The following is an 18,459-nucleotide window of genomic DNA, read 5'->3' as shown; positions in this document are numbered from 1 at the left end:
TGGGGCTGTGCGGAAATTTTACCAACGGTTGATCCGAATGAATAAAATCCGCGGAAAAGACTACTACAAGGGACATAAACAAGAGGCAATTATGCAGGAAAGAGTAACAGAATATTGATGAAAGTTATGCGCACAGAACAAAAGGCATGACGAACTGTGACAAAAGAAGAGTACGAATTTGTAATCAATCGAATTTTTGGTGACAACAGTAATGGAATTATCGGAGACCTTAGCAACGGACTGTGTCCCATCCTCATTGTTCCTTTGTTTTTTTTTTCTAAATATTTTTCTTTTCCTTGCTAACAACTTGCTATTGGTTGCGCAGTTGCATCGTCAGAAGGTATTTTTGACTCCTCCCCATTAATTGGATTCATTGCCAGAAATGCCGGACAAAATGGCGGCGGTGGTGGTTTGCTGCTTGGGAACGGAGTATTTAAAAATGGCTGGAGCGTTACAATAACATGTATGGAACAATGAACTAAATTGAAAAATAAAAATACCTCCAGATGCTACACATGTTTCCCCGACCTCTCATTTTTTTTTCAGAACATCTTACAAATTCGAAAATATAAATAGATAAATCAACGAGACTTCCTTGTAAAGTCCAAATGCATATCAAATGGAAGGCGGTGTACGCACTCCGATTGCGTTGCATTGTGGTAGCTTCATTTGCTCGCTTCATTGATCCAACGAGTCTCGTTGAAAATCGTTTATCGAGTGGTTTCCCAGAAACCGTGAGTGATCCGACATCGAGCTCGGTAGCCCAGAAACAAATATTGATCCGGAAAGGATCTTCCACTCCAGCTGCCAGTCACATAGCCTACGTGCGCCGTACCCTTCCCCTAAGGTGAAGCGGAAGCAAGGAAACGTCTACGCAAACCTGACACTAATCGTGTTCCGTGACGTCACTTGATAGTATTTTTTTTGGTGAAATAATACGTGATAGCGTGAAGGTTATCGAAATAAACAACAACATTGAAGTGAATTTCGGGTAAATTTGCAATTCAGCGTCCGAGTTCAAATGTATACTTTGCTTTAAGGATATAGCAAAAGATTATGAGCGATTTTTGGTATAGAGTAAGATGAAGACAATCTTCCAATAGCATCGCGCTTACGAAACTAGATTTCAACGTCCACTCGGTTTCTGCTTGCATTAGTAAACAGCGTCACGGTCGTCGAAAAAAGTTCTACAGATTTCTTTAAGAGATAGTTAAGCTGCAAGCGTGGAGAAAGGGCGACTCTTTTCTCAGTCGAAAGAATCGCTGTAAGAAACAACAAGCTTTAATTTAGCTTCGTAGCACCGTTCGCAAAGAGACCGAAAATTGAAGACGGACAAGTACATTAAGATATTGCACCTGGTCTCCTGTGAGAGCTTTAACGGGCTGCACAATAAATATAGTGACCGGTTTCTTCTAGAGAAGAGAGGCGATTGATCACTGGCGCTGCTTGTTATATAAAAGATTTTCCATAGGCAGTTGGTGACGAAACGGAGACATCGTTACCTTCGAAAAAGATATCTATGGCTTTTTGTTGTTCTTCTTGAAATGTCCCTGGGTCAGAGATTGGGAGAGGGGAGGGGGCTAGTGGAGTTTGAGCGGCTGAAGATGAAATATGATGTCAACCTACCAGATAAAATTCCTGTTGTATATTAATTTTTTCTTCGTCGTCATAATTTTGTTTCAAATTATCATGTTAGGAGAAGAGCATTGATCGAAATCAAAGACCTAGAGGTTTCAACATCGTCGTATACGCTTATTTGAGAAGGGTATTTCACTATCCATCGTTTTGACAGGTGCATCAACCATGTACATGTGGCCTACACCATGCAACTCCAAGGCCATACCCTTTACGGCTTTGGCGGGTGGAATCACAGAAACCTTAAAGAACTGATTAACGGCTCCTTTAGGAGACAGCACTTCTTGCGAAAGTCGTGATCAGCGACAGTAATCGTGAAACCTTAAAAGTCTCTCTATTTACAGTAAACGTTTGGCAAAATTCAAAGCGCGATTTTATTTTGTTTCAGAACCACACGCAATTGCACAGTTCTCAATGTTGGCCCTAAACATTATTTTGGCGCTAATGTAAAATATTTCGAGTTTTTTGCCGTTGTAGTCAAATTACCTGTAATTGGAAACGAAAAGAGTTTCTTGTTCCAAGAAGGAACAACGATGAGTTTTAGGAAGGAAAGGTTATCTAATTTCACTGATCATCGTTGTTCCTTCTTGTCGAGTAGAAACCTCGTACGTAACATCAATTACGCGTTATTGATTAGTCCCTGTGAAGTCAAATAACAAACACATTCAAACCTTTCTCGCAATCTGCGACTATGTCTTTCGTCATAGTGTGTCAGTGTTTTTTGCTGTTAACGAAATCATAAACCGTTTTTCGGAAAGATGTAATAGAAAATGACTATGTAAGCAACGGAATTAAAAATGTAAATCTAAATTTAGCGCTATCAGGGTTTTCGAAAAGGGAAAAATCAAAATCACTATCGACCTTAGCGGTGCGATAGCCACTAAAAAGGCTTTTTTTCTTACATGGGAGAACTAGTATGACCTTTACACGATTGGTTTAAGTTTTGAATCTGATTGGTTTAAAAAGTGGCGCTTCAAGTGTAACAAGCACATAGCGTAGTAAAGCAAAGCTAAAGTAATATGGCATTACGTTCCGGCGACACTCAAATGAGAATTTTCCTATTCGCACTGCCTTAGTTTGGATTCTCAGAATAGGCCAGTGAGTAAGCTATCTAAAAATCAAATGAATAAAGTAAGTAAGTAAGTTACTTAAGTTTCAGTAAGTTTCAAGAGACAAACTGAGAAAGGAAACCAAGTGAAGAGTAAGTAATCATAAAACACGAAGTTGAAGTTCCTGTAGTCTGAGGTGTGTTTTGATAGTGGTAAAAATACAACGGTATCATTAGTTTTACGCTCCTCTACTTTTTAAAACAAGTAGTTTAGACCTTTATTTGGTTTCTAAAGATTGAATATCAATGATTGAATCCAACAGAACGCATCAGCGTACTCGGTGGATGCTAATTCAAATGTTGACAATAATCTTTGCTGTGCATAAGTTAGGAAAGTACATAATCTTTCGGATTAACATTATAAAAGAGGAGCAATAATGTAGGCTCATGTTTCTTACTCGTAACCGTTTATCAGATACGTTTACAACTTATTAGTTTCTCAGCATGCGTTCGCTGGGTCGAACGGTCCGTCTAAATATATATTGAGTTATATTCACCCTGACAGTCCGACCCAGACGCACACTGCGCATACCAGCGATAAAAGGTGAGAGATTTCATGTCCACAAGGTAAATGTTTTGCATCTTCATTGATTATGTTGGATAACTGGAGAATATAATTTTGAGTAGTTAAAACTGAAGCTGAACTTGCGAATGCTTGGTGGGAAATAAGTGTTATTCCGATAATTTTTTGAAAGAGACGGTGGTTGAGCTTTAGGGTGAAAAGTAAAGATGTAGCTGAGAGTGGTGTCAAGAATAATTCCATATTTCAAAATTATTAATTAGAAAGTCATATTTCATTGAAACATGCTCTTCGTCTTCTTCACGTTTACAGTGATGTCAAGGGGAGCGAGGTAAATCCTCTAACAGGAGAGTTACGTCCGCCATCTCAGGTCTGGAATTTCACTTTCTTTAGATCATGTTATTCTTTTTAGTGAACTTTACTCTTCTTGTGGCCGGTAATCGCTTCATGTAATGAAAGAAACAAATTTGTTTATCACCCACTGTCACCCTAAGATCAAAATCTACCTTTTTTTCAAGAAAGGTAAAGTAAGCTTCCATTTTGTTCTCAGGTAATGGACATATTGCCGTCATAGGAAGATCAATCCACCGAGACGGCATCAGTTTGCACGGTGGATAGTTCTTCCAATGATGAGTATGATCTTTGCTTCGCAAAGGTTAATAAGCAATTAATGTGTTGTGAACGTTTTGTGTACTTTCACTGTCGCGTTAAAGGGAGAAAGTTGAATCCTCTAGCAAGGGAATTTCGTCGCCATATCAGGTCTGCAATTTTAGTTTCAGTAGATTTTGTGAACATTTTCAAATGAACTTTGTTTTTCCTGGAAAAGTTCTGTCCTTTATCTGATAAAATAAAACGAATTCCTCATCATTTATCATCTCTGTGTACAGCTTACAATTTTTCATGTTAGTGATGGCATTGAAGAGGCATTGTGAACGATATTCATGAAATGAGCTTCACGATCCCATTTATAGGAATTTGAATTGTAGAAGTGATTGAGGAGGGATATCATCCCAAGGAGCTTCTTGTGGCACAATATACCTAAATAATATTTCACCAAACATAAAAGGGCGACTAAAAGGGTTTCTTCGTTTCTTAAAAGAGGTACGACGCGTCACCAGCACAAGGGAGGTGGCGAATGCGATCATGCGACCCTCCACAAATGCTCAGGGTGGAAGCACCTCCGTGGAGCCATTTCCTACCAAGGCATATCCCACCAATGGTCTGTCCCAGTCCACCAAATACAGAACACAGACTTACTGCAGCAGCTAAAGTTCATACACACTAATGTTCTCGTATTGTTATTGTGTACATGGCTTCTCAGTTATCTCTCAATAAAGTGCAAATGCCAGTCTAAATTGAAATAGAGTTTAAGAGCGCTTGTCTGTAAAAGTCAGACAAATTCTAAATTTCGCGGCAAGGGTGAAAAATTCGATTTCTCTCTTATTTTAATATTAGATAGGCTAGACTATAACTAAAATCACAGGATACTTTTTTTGGCAAAATGTCTTTTTATTTCAGAGAAAAATACAAATAAAAAAATTCCGTTAAAATAGTCATTTTAGCTGCAAATTATTGCACAAGTTTGAGGGCTTCGCATTCAAAAACGAATCACAATCTCGTCTTTTTAACATTCAAATCTTCTTTTTCAACCTCATAAGACCTCACAAAACGATTTTTGTAAACACTGCGTTCCTCTTTGCGTGTAAAATAATTTAATTTCGAAAGCATACATTTCTCTTCAGTAAAAGTACTTTGTGAGTAAAGTTAATTTTCAGCATGTGCTAAACCTTCAAATGGATTAAGCTTTGGGCGGTAGAATTACGAAAAGATGTTCTCAATATTACTATAAAAATTTCTTTGGGCAAATGATTGAGAGCGAAAAGAAAGCTTTTCAAAGTCCGTTAAAATGCAGTTATCTGACCTTTCGCGGTCAACTTTCCAGTCGAGAGTCACGCACCTACTTTAATATGATTCAACCCATATGAGGCCGGAAAATGTACATGGGTACACGTTTCCAAATGCTCTAACCTCATTTGCCGTAGAAGAAAGATTCAAAGACCATTTTTCTTTGGTTATCTTGTCGCTCTTCGTATTTATACGGGTAAGTACCAAAACATGGAACGACCTTAAACCACTCTCCCTGGTCCCATGCATAATCAACCATCTCACGAAATGAAATGCGAGAGCATGCCAATTATGTTTTTTATTACCTCAGTTGTAAAAGACCTAAATAACTTTACGAATGAACTATCAAGTTACAAAAAATAATAAAGTAAAATAACAAACTCGTAGTCAAGACTGACTTGACTTGGCTTTTTCTACCCTGGGTACCAGCAGACGTTTTGGCTCACGTCTAGAAAAAGTATGAGTAAGAATGATCATTAGAAATATTTCAAGCGAACTGTGCGTACATTTGGAATCTTCCTTTGGCACGAACGTCATCGTGCTGGTATTCATACAGTATGCAGTTGTACGAGTGGTGCCACTTACGCAATAGCGACTCATGTTTTGCTCCGGTTACATTTCCATTCCTGAGATTATAAATGGAGAAAAACACCACCTTGGACCACTACGTAATCAAATGAAACTGAGCCAAAACATCTGCTACTAAAGTTCTGTAGGTCTTTTACTACTGAGGTAATAAAAAATATAATTGGCATGCTCTCGCATTTCATTTCGTGTGATAGTTGATTATACATGCGACCAGGGAGAGTAAGATTTCAGGGGGAGGTGGAGGTTTCATTCGATTCTCGTATTTCATGTACGTGACGTGTTGTCGTTTCGCCTTATTTAAGACATTTATGCCTTGTTTTAGATGGTTTTAGACAGTTTGCGAGTGGCTGTAGATGTTTTTGAGGTGGTTTTAGGTCGTTGTTGAAATTTTTGAGGTGGTTGTAGATGGTTGTAGGTGGTTGTAGGTGGTTTTAGGTGGTTTTAGGTCATTCCATGTTTTAGTACTACTCATAACATCCGATGAAACTGCCTGTCAATCTGCAAACTGTCACCAACCTTCGTTGTAAAACGTTTGACATCTTTCTGCACTGTGGCATCTTATACAGCGGTTCAGTTGACTGTGAGTGTTGTTCGGTTTGTGGTGCAGTAGATCTGATCGGTGCTTTTAGAAGTGGCACTACACATATGTTGCCGCCAACGTAGTTTTGTATACGGAGAGTCGCCACGCAATGCAAATGATACAATGGAAAGTTATTTTTTAGGGGGTAGGGGAAGGGGAAAGTAAAAAGACGTCACTCTGCTGCTAAGCTTTTTTGTTGATGTGAACATCGAAATCTCTTACATGCAAGTCGCGGAGATCGGGCCTTTGGCTAATACTCGTTGGAAAGCTAAATTCAGTACCTGCAAAAAATAGTAAGCCTAAGTAAACAAAACCTGGTTTATGGTAATTACACGATGCCTATTGTTCGCTCAGAGGCGGGGCTTCGGTACACTAACTTACACAGTCAACTTTGTTACATAAAAAAAGGAAGGTTGTTGTTCGTTCAAGTTGCTTATTGGCGGAGTTTGTGGTTTCAACAATAGAGATCGAATGCGTGAAACGGAAATTGTTCCTTTACTTTCATGCACCAAGAATATCGCAAGTCATGAGTCGGCTTTCAAATTTACCGGTCCTGAAGATGAGATCCACCTTATTTTGTGCCGAGTGCACATATGTCGGCCCCTCTGTAGTTTATGGTTTTAAACAGTAGTTGGGTCTGTTAACAGCGGTTAATAATACCACTCCCTTAGGCAAGCCCCACCCATTGGCCACGGAGCATAGCACCCCAGCCTCACATAAGCCACACATCCCAACCACTGCGTTTTGTAGCATGGTGTTGTAAAAATGTACAAAAGGTTCTCTTTCATGCTATTGGGGTATTCCTTGCAATTTTATTGGAAAGAAAAACACCCCTAATAAGTACGACAGGCACAGAGCGCTAAAAAAACAAGAATAATTCCCTGCAATAAATAAATAAATGTATTTTACTGTTTGTCACCAGACAAAGATGACACTATTACAAAAATGTTTACGGAATAAGATATTTTGTAGGTTCCAAGAGTTCAATTCTGATAGTGCTTAATTATATGGAGTTTTGCCCTTCACCTACCCCCTAAAGTTCCTTTGTCACCAGTATTGCGTGACAACCTAAATACTCAAAGGGCGTACATGTTTGTAGTCAATTCAGTTTAGCATTGAATAGGCCCGTGAGATGTAATTTTTTTAATGCATTGTAAGCTGAGCAATACTCACAGTCAACTGAACCGTTGAATAAGATGCCACAGTGAAGAAAGATACCGAACGTTTGGCAACGAGATGGTGTTCGACAGGGTTGGTGGTTTCATCGGACGTTATCACTTATACAGACCTAAATACGACGAACGACAAGAGAATTACACTAAAATGGTCTCTGGATCGGTCTTCTGCGGCAAATGAGGTTAGAGCATTTGGAAATATCTTTCTATGTACATTTTTCGGCCTCATATGGGTTGAAACATATTAAAATATATGTGACTCGCGACTGGAATGTTGACCGCAAAAGGTCAAATAACTGCATTTTAACGGACTTTGAAGAGCTTTTGTAACGCTCTCAATCATTTGCCCAAACAAATTTTTACAGTAATATTGAGAACATCTTTTCGAAATTAAACTACCAAAAGCTTAATCCATTTGAAGGTTTAGCACATGGCGAAAATTAATTTTATTCACGAAGTATTTTTACTGAAGAGAAATGCATGCTTTCGAAATTAAATTTTTTTAAGCGCAAAGAAGAGCGCAATGTTTACAAAAATCATTGTGTGAGGTCTTATGAGATCGAAAAAGAAGATTTGAGTGTTTAAAAGACGAGATAGTGATTCGTTTTTGCACGCGAAGCCCTCAAACTCGTGCAATAATTTGCTGCTAAAAATGACGATTTTAACAGAATTTCTGTATTTGTATTTTTCTCTGAAATAAAAAGATATTTTGCCAAAAGAAGTATCCAGTGATTTTAGTTATAGTCTAGCCTATTTAACATCAAAATAAGAAAGAAATCGAATTTTCCACTCTTGCCGCGATATGTTTGATTTTTACAGACAAACGCTCTTAAGTTGTTTTTGTTCGCTACTACTGGCTTCTCCTACGTGCTACGTGACGTTACACTGGTTGTAATGTTTCGATGGTAGCTTATACCAGAAAACAATGGAGTCAGCTCCTTCCCCCTGATTGTACTTAAAATTATGCTCCTGATTTTGCATTATGCTGCATTTAGTGGCTCAGTTTAAGAGTGTTTCAGAACCCTTCCACCCCTCCCCCCTCCCCTTCCTCCCTACCACCGACAGGTAAAAATTACAAGAGATAAAAGTTTTGTTGTACTTAAAAACGAAACCTTTTCCTGGATTCAATCATCAGGCTACACATAACCAAGCTCTAATAGATTGTGGTAGTAAAAGTAGCTTATTATGATACTAGCATTGCCCGATTTTTTCCAAATCATGCTTAAAATCATGCTCGGTTTTGAAAATTATGCTAGATTTTGTAAAGTATGCTTTTCAAATATGAAACACAAAACATGTCAAAACTATAATTTTTTTGCTCCGATAAAACACAACTACATATTTAATATGTTCTGACATTTTGTTGCCTGTGGGAGTGGGAGCAAGGACCGATCCAATCTTTACTTCTGGGGTGTGCCCAGTCCTCTAGACGACGATCAACGTAGTATTGCTGTAACAATAGACCGACCTTGAATATGATCAATCTTAGCGATCAAGCAAGTTATGACTCTGGTAAAGTTCCTTGGAAAAAAAAACATATGCTGATTATGCTGTAAAAAGTGGAAAATACGAAATAGGAAATACGGTCTGGAAAGAAGGAATCTGCGATGAGAATGTCATTGGAAAAAAGATCAGAAGCATCTTGGGTGGAATCATCTGCATGGGAGGCTGTACACATATTTGGCACACTCTCACAAGGCAGATGGCCGCGTAGACCTAGTAGAAGAGTTTGGGGCTTAGTTCCGTTTTCAATTTCATTTTTGCTGTGGTGTTCTGGATAGAAGGAATCTGCAATAAGAAGTGAATGCTGCTGGAGAAAAGATCACAAGGGCGGTCTTTGGTGGAATCATCTGCACGGAAGGCTGTACGCATATTTGGCACACTCTCGCAGGGAAGATGGGCGCGTAGACCTGGTAGAGGAGCTTGGGGCTTATTTCCGTTTTCAATTTCATTTCTGCTGTGCGTTTTGCAGAGATATTCACATACTTTTGGATGGGTGCCCAGAAACTTTTGCTCTGGCGAGTATAAACGATTACTGTATTATATGATAGTCAGACGACAACTTACAACTATATTTTAATCTATTCCACTCCCTGAACTACATGTAGATTACAATAAGCATTTTTAGATTAACTTCAATGAACGTTTGTTATCAAAATGCAGCTGAAAATTTGTCTTTGGGGCGCGAACAATCAAACCATTGTGTGTTATCTCTGTCTAAAATCTCGTACCAGATTTCCGCATAATGGTCCCCCACACCCATAAAAGCCACAGAGAAGCTATTGCCTAAACCTCTCATCACCTGAGCTTTTAGCGATAGGAAATGGGTGGATGGAAAATAATACTTTGCTGCTTTCTTTCTTGGAAGATCTCTCGTAACAGGAAAAGATTTGAACGATTACCCACGGAAAACGACGATAAAAGCGAGGGTAAATAAAGCACCCGATTTTGGCGTAATGCACATTTGCTTAAACTCCAGAGAACACTGCTTAAGAGAACAGCTATATATTGGCAAATCAATTCTTGATTTTATGCGCGTATGGACTTTGATATCTGTCGTGAGTTTTTTCCCATTTAAACTGAAATCACTACTCCTCTATCGATGACATTTGATGGCAATTTAGACAAGAGGATATCTCAACATTTGAATATTTCTAAATTGTTTGACTTTACAACTGCAAGAGGACTGAGTTGTAAGATCCAAACAATCCCCTTCTTAGTACATCTCAGCAAAATGAGATGATGCAAAAAAACTGTTCATAGAATCGACTCGTTGTCATTATCAGTTGACAATGTAGTTAGCTCTAAGATATTAGCATTTGGGTGCTATTCTGTAAATGACAGACTAAAAAAAGTTTATTTGTGTTTAGTATGGATGTGCTGATTTGAAAATCTACAATTGATTCCAAAGCAGAAACCGCAATGCAGTATATTTGTCATGGGGCTTTGTGTATACAGAAAGGCCACCGCACTTCGAGCCGATAATAGTCGTATCATTCGGCCATTTCTTGACCATGTTTAACCATGTTCTTCCAAGATATCATCTGCCTAAAAGACATGCTCCTCTGCATTCTAAATATCGACTGAAAAATATAACTTCAACTATAACTATTTATCCAGTCCATGGCGAGATTTAGTGAAGGTGTGCTGCAAATATTTATAAATCGTTAAGTGGGCCATCTGCCTTTGGGTAATTGGGAAATAAGACAAAATTAAGAAAGCGTTACCAGGGCTCGTGAGGTGCTATGAATGGCATAAACAGAAACGAAGATCGATTACGATTGTTTCTCTTTCCAACGTGGCTTGGACATTTATTATTATTCGTCATATGTCAAACCCCATAGCTATTCTTCGATATCAGGTAAAACTCGTGTCGTTCTCATCTTCCTTCTCGAAAGTGATATCCTAAATTTACTCGACGATGCTGGCGTAAGAGAGTGATGGTATTAATCTTCCTTCATTGAAGCATTTGAACCACGGTGACTACGGCTAAGAGGCTTTAGGCAGTCTTCTACTCTTATATCATACTAAAACATAGTTAAACACACATACCATACTTCAAATTTGACTGTCGGATTGATCTAAAACACCTGCTCTTGAATTTGTGAAGAACACTTCTACATTATGCGTCATTTAATTGTAGATAAATTTCGCCACGTGGCGGTTACGAAAGCAAACATGGCTTCTATTGCTAAATTAGCCATGTAACCATGCATACCCAAAAATAACAAGAAATTCCAGCACCTGTAGAGTCTATTTCGTGCTCTCTCTTTGCATAAAACGATCAATAAACTGATTAAGTTCAAAGTTTCTTTACAATGCAGTACAAAAAACCAAATTTTCCTGTCCATCTTGCCACAATATGCTGCGTTACATAACCTTCCATTGTACACAATTGGCTAAGGACACTTCTACTATGCTTATCAGAAGGTTTCACCCTAATGTGTATATATATATATATATATCATATATATATATATAAACATTATATTACTTAGTGATAGAGATTTATTCAAATTTCTTCTAATTCACTCGCTCTTTCTCTTTTACTTTGCAGAGTTAAAATTCCCTGTGCAGTGCACAGATGATTCCTGAGCAGTCGGCTCTAAGGTAATTGTTAAGCGATCTTTCAGAGACAAAATAAATGCAATCCCTTCTTATTCTCTCCGAAATATTGTTCGTTCAATAATGTTCTCTTAACACAGTGTATCCATAATAATAATAATTAGATCAATAATTCAACTGACTATGATCAGAATCTGACTGTTTGGAAGAAATGTACAGATGCCCGTTTCATGAGCAGTGAGGACTGTTGTTACAATGATCCAGTCATTCAAATAAAATAATAAACTCGAGTTGTGTGTCCGTTTGACCGACAATTTAGGAGGAAAAAGAAGAGTCGACAAAGAACGATTAAATGTGATGCTAATTCAGTCTCTATAATTTCTAGAAAGATATTTGAGGTACCTCGTGTGATGAACAAGATGAGATAATTAAAATACAAAGCTACATGGATAGTGAACGTTCCCTTTAAAACATTGCACTTCATTTTTAATATTTGTCATTGAAAAATGCAATTACTATAATTTTACAAAGCCTAGAAGCCAAGCTTTCAATAACTACCAAAATATGAGCGGCAGGATTTCTTTGAACCTTTATTGTTTGACCTCTCATCAATATAAGCCCAAGGTACATAGAATTGTGCAATTTTGAGAATGCAGGATAAACTTAGAGTTTGGCCTTCCTTCGATAAGATATTCCGCGAATTAATGGAACAGCTCAAGATCAATGTTCACGGAAAACTTTTCCTATGATTTTAAAAGGTAGAATTCAGAAGAACCAAAGCAAATACCTAGCGTTCTATAACTTCAAAATGCATGGCGAGATACTAAAAACTGATTCTCCATAAGAATAACTCATGATCACCTTTCGATTCTCTAACGCTTGCCAATGACTTCACATTGATGGAAAGTCCTTCCTTCCACTAATACTTAAACCTTTTCTTCATGTCAATCGGTGAAATCTCAGGTCTATCATTTCAGCATGAAACGATTCTGTCAGACTCGAAATGACCTAGTGTTTGCAAGGAGCGTGGGGAATGTAAATTAAAACAAGATGACGTGTCAGCGCAGCTGGAATAGTTAAACAGACAAAACAAAGCTTACTTTGAAAATACTAAATTGTTATTGCAGTCGGCGGGCGTCTGAAAATACGTTTACAACATATTTTTCAGACTTATTATCTTACATTATCATAAACATGGACTTCATTCGTATTATCATGCACACTCTTAAGTCGGAAAATTAAGAACTGTTCCATTCCTAAGTACTGCGTCGCTTTGGCTCAATAACACATTGCACTGAGTGTCTACTTATACATGTTTAAGAGAGATTGTTCCTGAAAAGAAGAGCCATTCACCTTATTTGAATCACTTTTCATATAGGTGTATCAGTGCTTTGAAGTCTAATAGCAAAAAGAAAGGATGTAATTAAAATGTCATCACGTTTTGTTCTTTCAGATCACTGGAAATGAGCTACCTTGGCAGTAAAAAAGACTTGAATGACTGAGGTCGTGAGCTGGATAGACCACTGAAAGAATTGAAGACTATAGTTTAGAGCTTATTTTGGCTGAAAAACATTTCCCAACTGACTAGGCTTTTTCCTCAGCGGACTAATACCTCTCCAATTATTAACCCTGAATGCATTTGCTTCAGCTTTTAAAATGTTACTGGAATATATCTCAATTAAAATTCCTTGTATTTACAAGTGCAGAGAAAGGTGTAGTGCAATTATCATTTTAATCAAACACACCTTTTATTTTAATTGTGTTTTCGTTCCATTTTAACTCAAAGTTTCTACGTCACGTTTCTTATTTTGTCATAGCTTCACTATACTTTGGGGCAGAAAATCTTAGACTAGAATATACTCTCCCCACGAGATTGTTTAAGCAAATATGGTGTCCCACACCAAGTGTATGCAACACTTAGAAGACTAAAACCTCAGTATTACTGGTCTGATCTTGGTTAGTGAGTTGATAATTCTGATACATAATTCACTGTACTTAGGCTAGCACGCTTACACTCCTGATACCTTATTTGAATTTGACTATATATACAATGACTGTCTACTTCTGTGAACTAGTTTGCCAAATATATATACCATTTCAATATAGGGTTGCTGTATATAAATTGACAATTCGGGAGATAACTCTACTTCATCAACTAACAAAAAGATAGAGAAGCAGACAGTATATTGGATGTGATATGGGCCTGCCTGGTGAGGAAAATAGTTATTTTCAGGCAAACTAGTTGACAATTTTGAGAATATTGACATAACTTCCAAAGATATCACAGTTTTGTTCGTATTTTATGTTCTTACGGCTATTGAAGTAGGTATATTCTAGTCAGTATGACCAGATATTTCTTTGCTCCACACCTTTAGCAAGCACAGTTGTCAGTAGGTCAGAGCTGTCAGGGCTGTCTACAGAGCGATTGAATTCAAGCTGTTTATAAGAACTTCGGACACAAAGCCTTAGAGCCTTCTCTCTCATTCCTAAACTGTCTCAAGACGTCTCAGATCTTAAATTACTACTTGACTGTTTCAGAGACTCGTGCTTTAGGTTTCAAATTCAACAAACATCACAATTCATCACACGTTAAACTGCCTATTTTTATTTCAGAATATGCTTACCATCGATCAAAATGATCGTATACCTCATTCAAGTAATACTGTCCTTAACGTCTGCTGGTGATTTGGTTTCCTCTCACGGTTTGATTTTACGAGAAACTGCTTTCAAGTAACATCAACTTTTCGTTGTCTTAATCCCGTCAGATTATTCAGTTTTGAAAGTTAAAAAAAGTTACATCCAACTTGGATTAAAGAGAAAAAAACACCACGGAGTTCGTCATTTTCCATTGATAACGCGGACATTTGCGTAAAATATTTAAAACTAGAGTTAAAAATGGAATTTAATTAGAATTCTTTTGTTATGGTGACAAAGCACAATAACTTTTTCCGTTTCAGCTGCAAGTCACGAGAGTCTCGAGAACAAGAGGTCATTGTGCGTAGGATGAAATTAGTTGAAGGGTTAGAGATTGAGGGAGGGGAGGGATGTGATGGAGTTTGTGCGGCTGAAGGTGAAATATGAGGTAACCTTCGTCGTCAAAATTTTGTTTCAAATTATTATGTTAGAACAAGAGTATTGACAATATATTCCATTATTCCAGTCCAATATGGCAAAAGAATAAGTTCACGAGAACCTTCCTTTCTTCTTTTTTTATAGAAGAAAATGACCAAGTACATTGTGTAGGAAAATCACTGTCGTTACTAGGTACAATTTCCCTGTCGAAAGATGTCCTGAAATCTTCTTGCCTATAATGTAGAGATAATATCTTCTTCTCTCAACGGCCACAAAATCCTTTCCTTCTGCTCGACGAATTGCGCAATGTCCCCTGTTATCTCCTCAGATACGAACGCGAACAGGGAAATTAAGAAAATGACGAGTTTAATTTTCTCCTATGAGAGATTTCATCCTGCCTATATCTGGTAGGATACAAGTATAAAACCAATTAGATGCATGGAAAATGTGAGACGCTTCTAGAGAACGCTTTATGAAAACAAAACACTAAGGCCTGACAAGCCTCGCTTTCGCACAACTCATCCCGGGCTAACCATGTGTCATATTAGCACTCGAAGTGATATTTGTTGTCGGGGTTTTGTTCTCATGCCCAGGCTTATGAGGTTCAAGCCGTATTGCCCTACACACTGAGTACAGCTAATAACACTTTAATCCCTGAGAGTGACTAGCATCTAATTTCTCCATTCAATATCACCCCTGAGTCACACATTAAGGTCATGAGAATAAAGGAAATGATAATCGACTGAGGAACCTCTTGATTGTTAAACAAATTCTCCTTGCCAGCACATAAGGAAATATATAGAGAACAGTTTGGAGAATATGCATTCTGATATTGGAGTGTAAAGGGTTAAAGACGTCATGTAATAAGTTATATATATGTAGAGTACTGCTTGAATATATGATTGCATTAAGTACAAATGCCAAGTAAACATCATTCTGTGGTCTTCTACTCTTCCACCCCGAAGGTCACCTTGTGTAACAAAAAAAAAACCTTTTTAAAGACACCTCTACTCGCCGTTGCAGTCAAAACTAGTCTATTTTTCCTAAGAGGAATGAGGATAGCGAGGGAGAAATGGGATTGGAACTGATTTAAAACAAACACTTTGTTGGGAAAAGAAGCGCGCTGTGTATCTCCGCAAATCCGGATCCTCTGAGGTGATCAAATTGAGCAGATCTCTCAGCCTTACAGAACCCAAGTTGATCTGTATTATAATATAATTAACTGTCACTGTTTGACTTTATTGTCGTATTAATCATACTATTAAGGTTCCTTACGATAATGATTAAGCTCTGTCCTCCCCCTTTGTTTTTACATATCTTTTATACGTACGGTCCTTTCAATTTTGATTTAGACTTGGTACACTCCTTTGTTTAATCCTGTTAGTTATGAAACCGCACTCGCCACCAACTGGCTCGATCCGGTTGCCGATTTTTGGTTCTTTACTCAGTGTAGCAAAAATTTCGTGGAGTCAATGTGAGAAATTATAACATACTGTTTTTCTTTATTACATTTTAATTGCCACAGTCTCAGTCGTAGGTGACTTTGATAAATTCAAGCTATGCTCAATGCTTCAAAATTGCATCCGTCGCAGCCGAACGCTGAAATGAATATCGAAATAGTTGGTTTTTCCTTCTTTAAACATGCAAAAAGAATACTAAACAGGAAAGTAAAGAGCCTCAAGTCTTAAAATCAACTAGAGACACAAAATTGTTGCTGAAAATCCAGTTTGTGCCCACGAAAGTAATAAAATTTAATATTTCGCTAATAAGATTCACGCAGCCAAACCAGGAGCGAAATAGCTCACACGGTAATAGTGTAACAAAGAAAGGTAAAATCCAACGAGATACGTAACACCTCAAAACAGGTTAAATCAGATAGGCTTAATGAATATTGTAAAGACTCAGAAGATGGTAAATCAGCCGCAAAACGTGCAATATAGAGCCAAATGGGAGTCAAACACTTCGCGAAAATCATCTTGAAGACAAGACTGGTTGAAATCAACTACGCGGTGCCACAAAAATCTCCATCTCAGCTGTTGGGCCTGTTATCAAGGTAAATTTTAAGACTTGGGAGTTCTTTTCTTTCTTACTTTCTTGGGCACAGATTGCACGCTTTTAAAGATGACAATCAAATGGTCATTCAAGGTTCGTCATGCGTCATGGGAGGGGATGGCAAACGGTTCACGTGCTCATCTCTTAGTTTAATAGTAAAGACATAACACAAAGTAGCCTCAAGGAGCTTTTGATTATCTCATGGTATGACTTACTATGAAGTTTACGTATGGACCTAACATTCACCCCCTCACTCAATCACTCGATTCTTATCTGTTGGATAATTAATTTGTGCATTAAAACAAAGGAAACTGGGTATTAGCCTTCACCTTTTTGCATTCTTTTTTTCGGTTTCGCACGTTTTAACTGCAAATAACTAACGAGAATAATATCCAGTCCTTTTATCCAAAAGAGCTTGGTCATTGGTCCATATTAAATATCAATTTGATCATGTTGGCAATGTTTATTCACCGTTGACGTGTGTCAGAAATCTTTCATTTTTAAGGCAAAAGATTCTCAAATAGAGTAGTTTTCAAAAGTACCGGAACGAGGAACCCTCGATTGAATTTTGGCCATACAGATTATACTATGGGTGAAGCGGGACGAGAAGAGGGTACTATAACCCTCTATCACTTGTCAAAGGGGAACCGGAGAACAATTGACGAAACCACGTAAAAGTTTACTACAGAAGCTATGAAATAATGCCCGTATGATATAGGCACATCCAGCTCTTGACTGTTACTAGCAGAATATAGCGTGAGTTACTGCGATCATGTGTATTCGGTGCAATCGATCACTTCACCGCTAGAACCGCAAAGCTACACAAACTAAAACACGAAGAAATTGAAAGAAAACTAAGAGCGGAAGATGTTTAACGTGTTGCAGACGTTCCACTTTTAAATTGAAAAAGGAAAGCTGTCTCTAACAGTTGTGAATCCACTCGATGTTTTTATTGCGGACGCCGTGGGTAATGACTTCTCATGCAAAAATTAACACAAGATCTACAAATAGTTTTGGAATCATAAACGGAGTATACATGTACCTCTTAATTTCCCTTGTCAACGATTTTACCTTATTTTACGATAAGTCGGATAATAATAATTCCCTTAATCTTTCCCAAAAACACATTAGCATTGAAATATAACGAAAATAAAAGAGTACCTGTGAAAACAGCATCTTTGATGAAGATCTCTCACAGAAGTCGGTGAATGAACATATACTGGTTGGTTAATAATCGTCCAGAGAAATCTACCGTCTCTCCAACTTCAGCATTGAATTGTACCCCAACAGAACAAAATTTACTTACCTTAAAGCTCGGACGGAGTCTTGAACCACCGAAGATGTTTGAAGTCTTTTCGGGTTCGAAGTTCTTCTTAAAAACGGAACTTAGTTTGAATTTCTAATCATTTAGTTATGAAAGCAATATTTTTAGTGAGGATTAAAATTCATTCCACGTTCGCTTCTGAAGAGTTAATTACGTTTCTATATATTTTGTTGTTATGAAAGCCATTATGCACTCCCTTTGTCCTCGTCAAGGCCGTTTTTTAAAATTGAACCTTCGTAGAGGCGTATTAACTAGCCTATTGAATGAATAGCTACAAAGCTTGTTGGTGAGAGGCATTCAAATTTTACTCCCACAAAGCGAAAGAACTGAAAAATGTATTCCGTGAACGGTGCCAAATTGCTAACGTGTCATTATATAGAACAAATAAAATAGAACATCCTCCTTAACAATGAACTTCAGATTAAAGGAAGAAAA

The 18,459-nt window shown here is 37.7% G+C and overlaps 1 protein-coding gene and 2 long non-coding RNA genes across 4 annotated transcripts in view; 2 read left to right on the top strand and 1 right to left on the bottom strand.

Moving 5' to 3' along the window:
- The window catches only part of LOC113682156 (allatostatin-A receptor), a 52,682-nt gene extending 34,607 nt beyond the window's left edge, over positions 1-18,075 (bottom strand). The window contains exon 1 of the mRNA XM_089185179.1: positions 18,007-18,075. The gene's annotated coding sequence lies outside the window, so the exon portion shown is untranslated. The remainder of the gene's footprint in view (positions 1-18,006) is intronic.
- LOC149038803 (uncharacterized) lies at positions 1,645-4,815 on the top strand. Of its 2 annotated transcripts, XR_016180514.1 has the most exons (3): positions 2,864-2,880; positions 3,576-3,633; positions 4,363-4,815. It is a non-coding gene; the product is annotated as an uncharacterized LOC149038803 (long non-coding RNA). The 2 variants fall into 2 exon arrangements; XR_016180513.1 differs by having other exon boundaries at positions 1,645-3,633.
- On the top strand, positions 7,333-13,284 carry LOC149038802 (uncharacterized). The gene is made up of 3 exons (XR_016180511.1): positions 7,333-7,693; positions 11,569-11,621; positions 13,030-13,284. It is a non-coding gene; the product is annotated as an uncharacterized LOC149038802 (long non-coding RNA).
- Positions 18,076-18,459: the final 384 nt, after the last annotated feature.

The sequence above is a fragment of the Pocillopora damicornis genome, chromosome 10 (assembly GCF_964200805.1).
Source record: "Pocillopora damicornis chromosome 10, jaPocDami1.2, whole genome shotgun sequence".
NCBI classification, from domain to species: Eukaryota; Metazoa; Cnidaria; class Anthozoa; order Scleractinia; family Pocilloporidae; genus Pocillopora; species Pocillopora damicornis.
The sequence above is the reverse complement of the archived record's forward strand: the minus strand, read 5'-3'. Positions and strand labels throughout refer to the sequence as shown.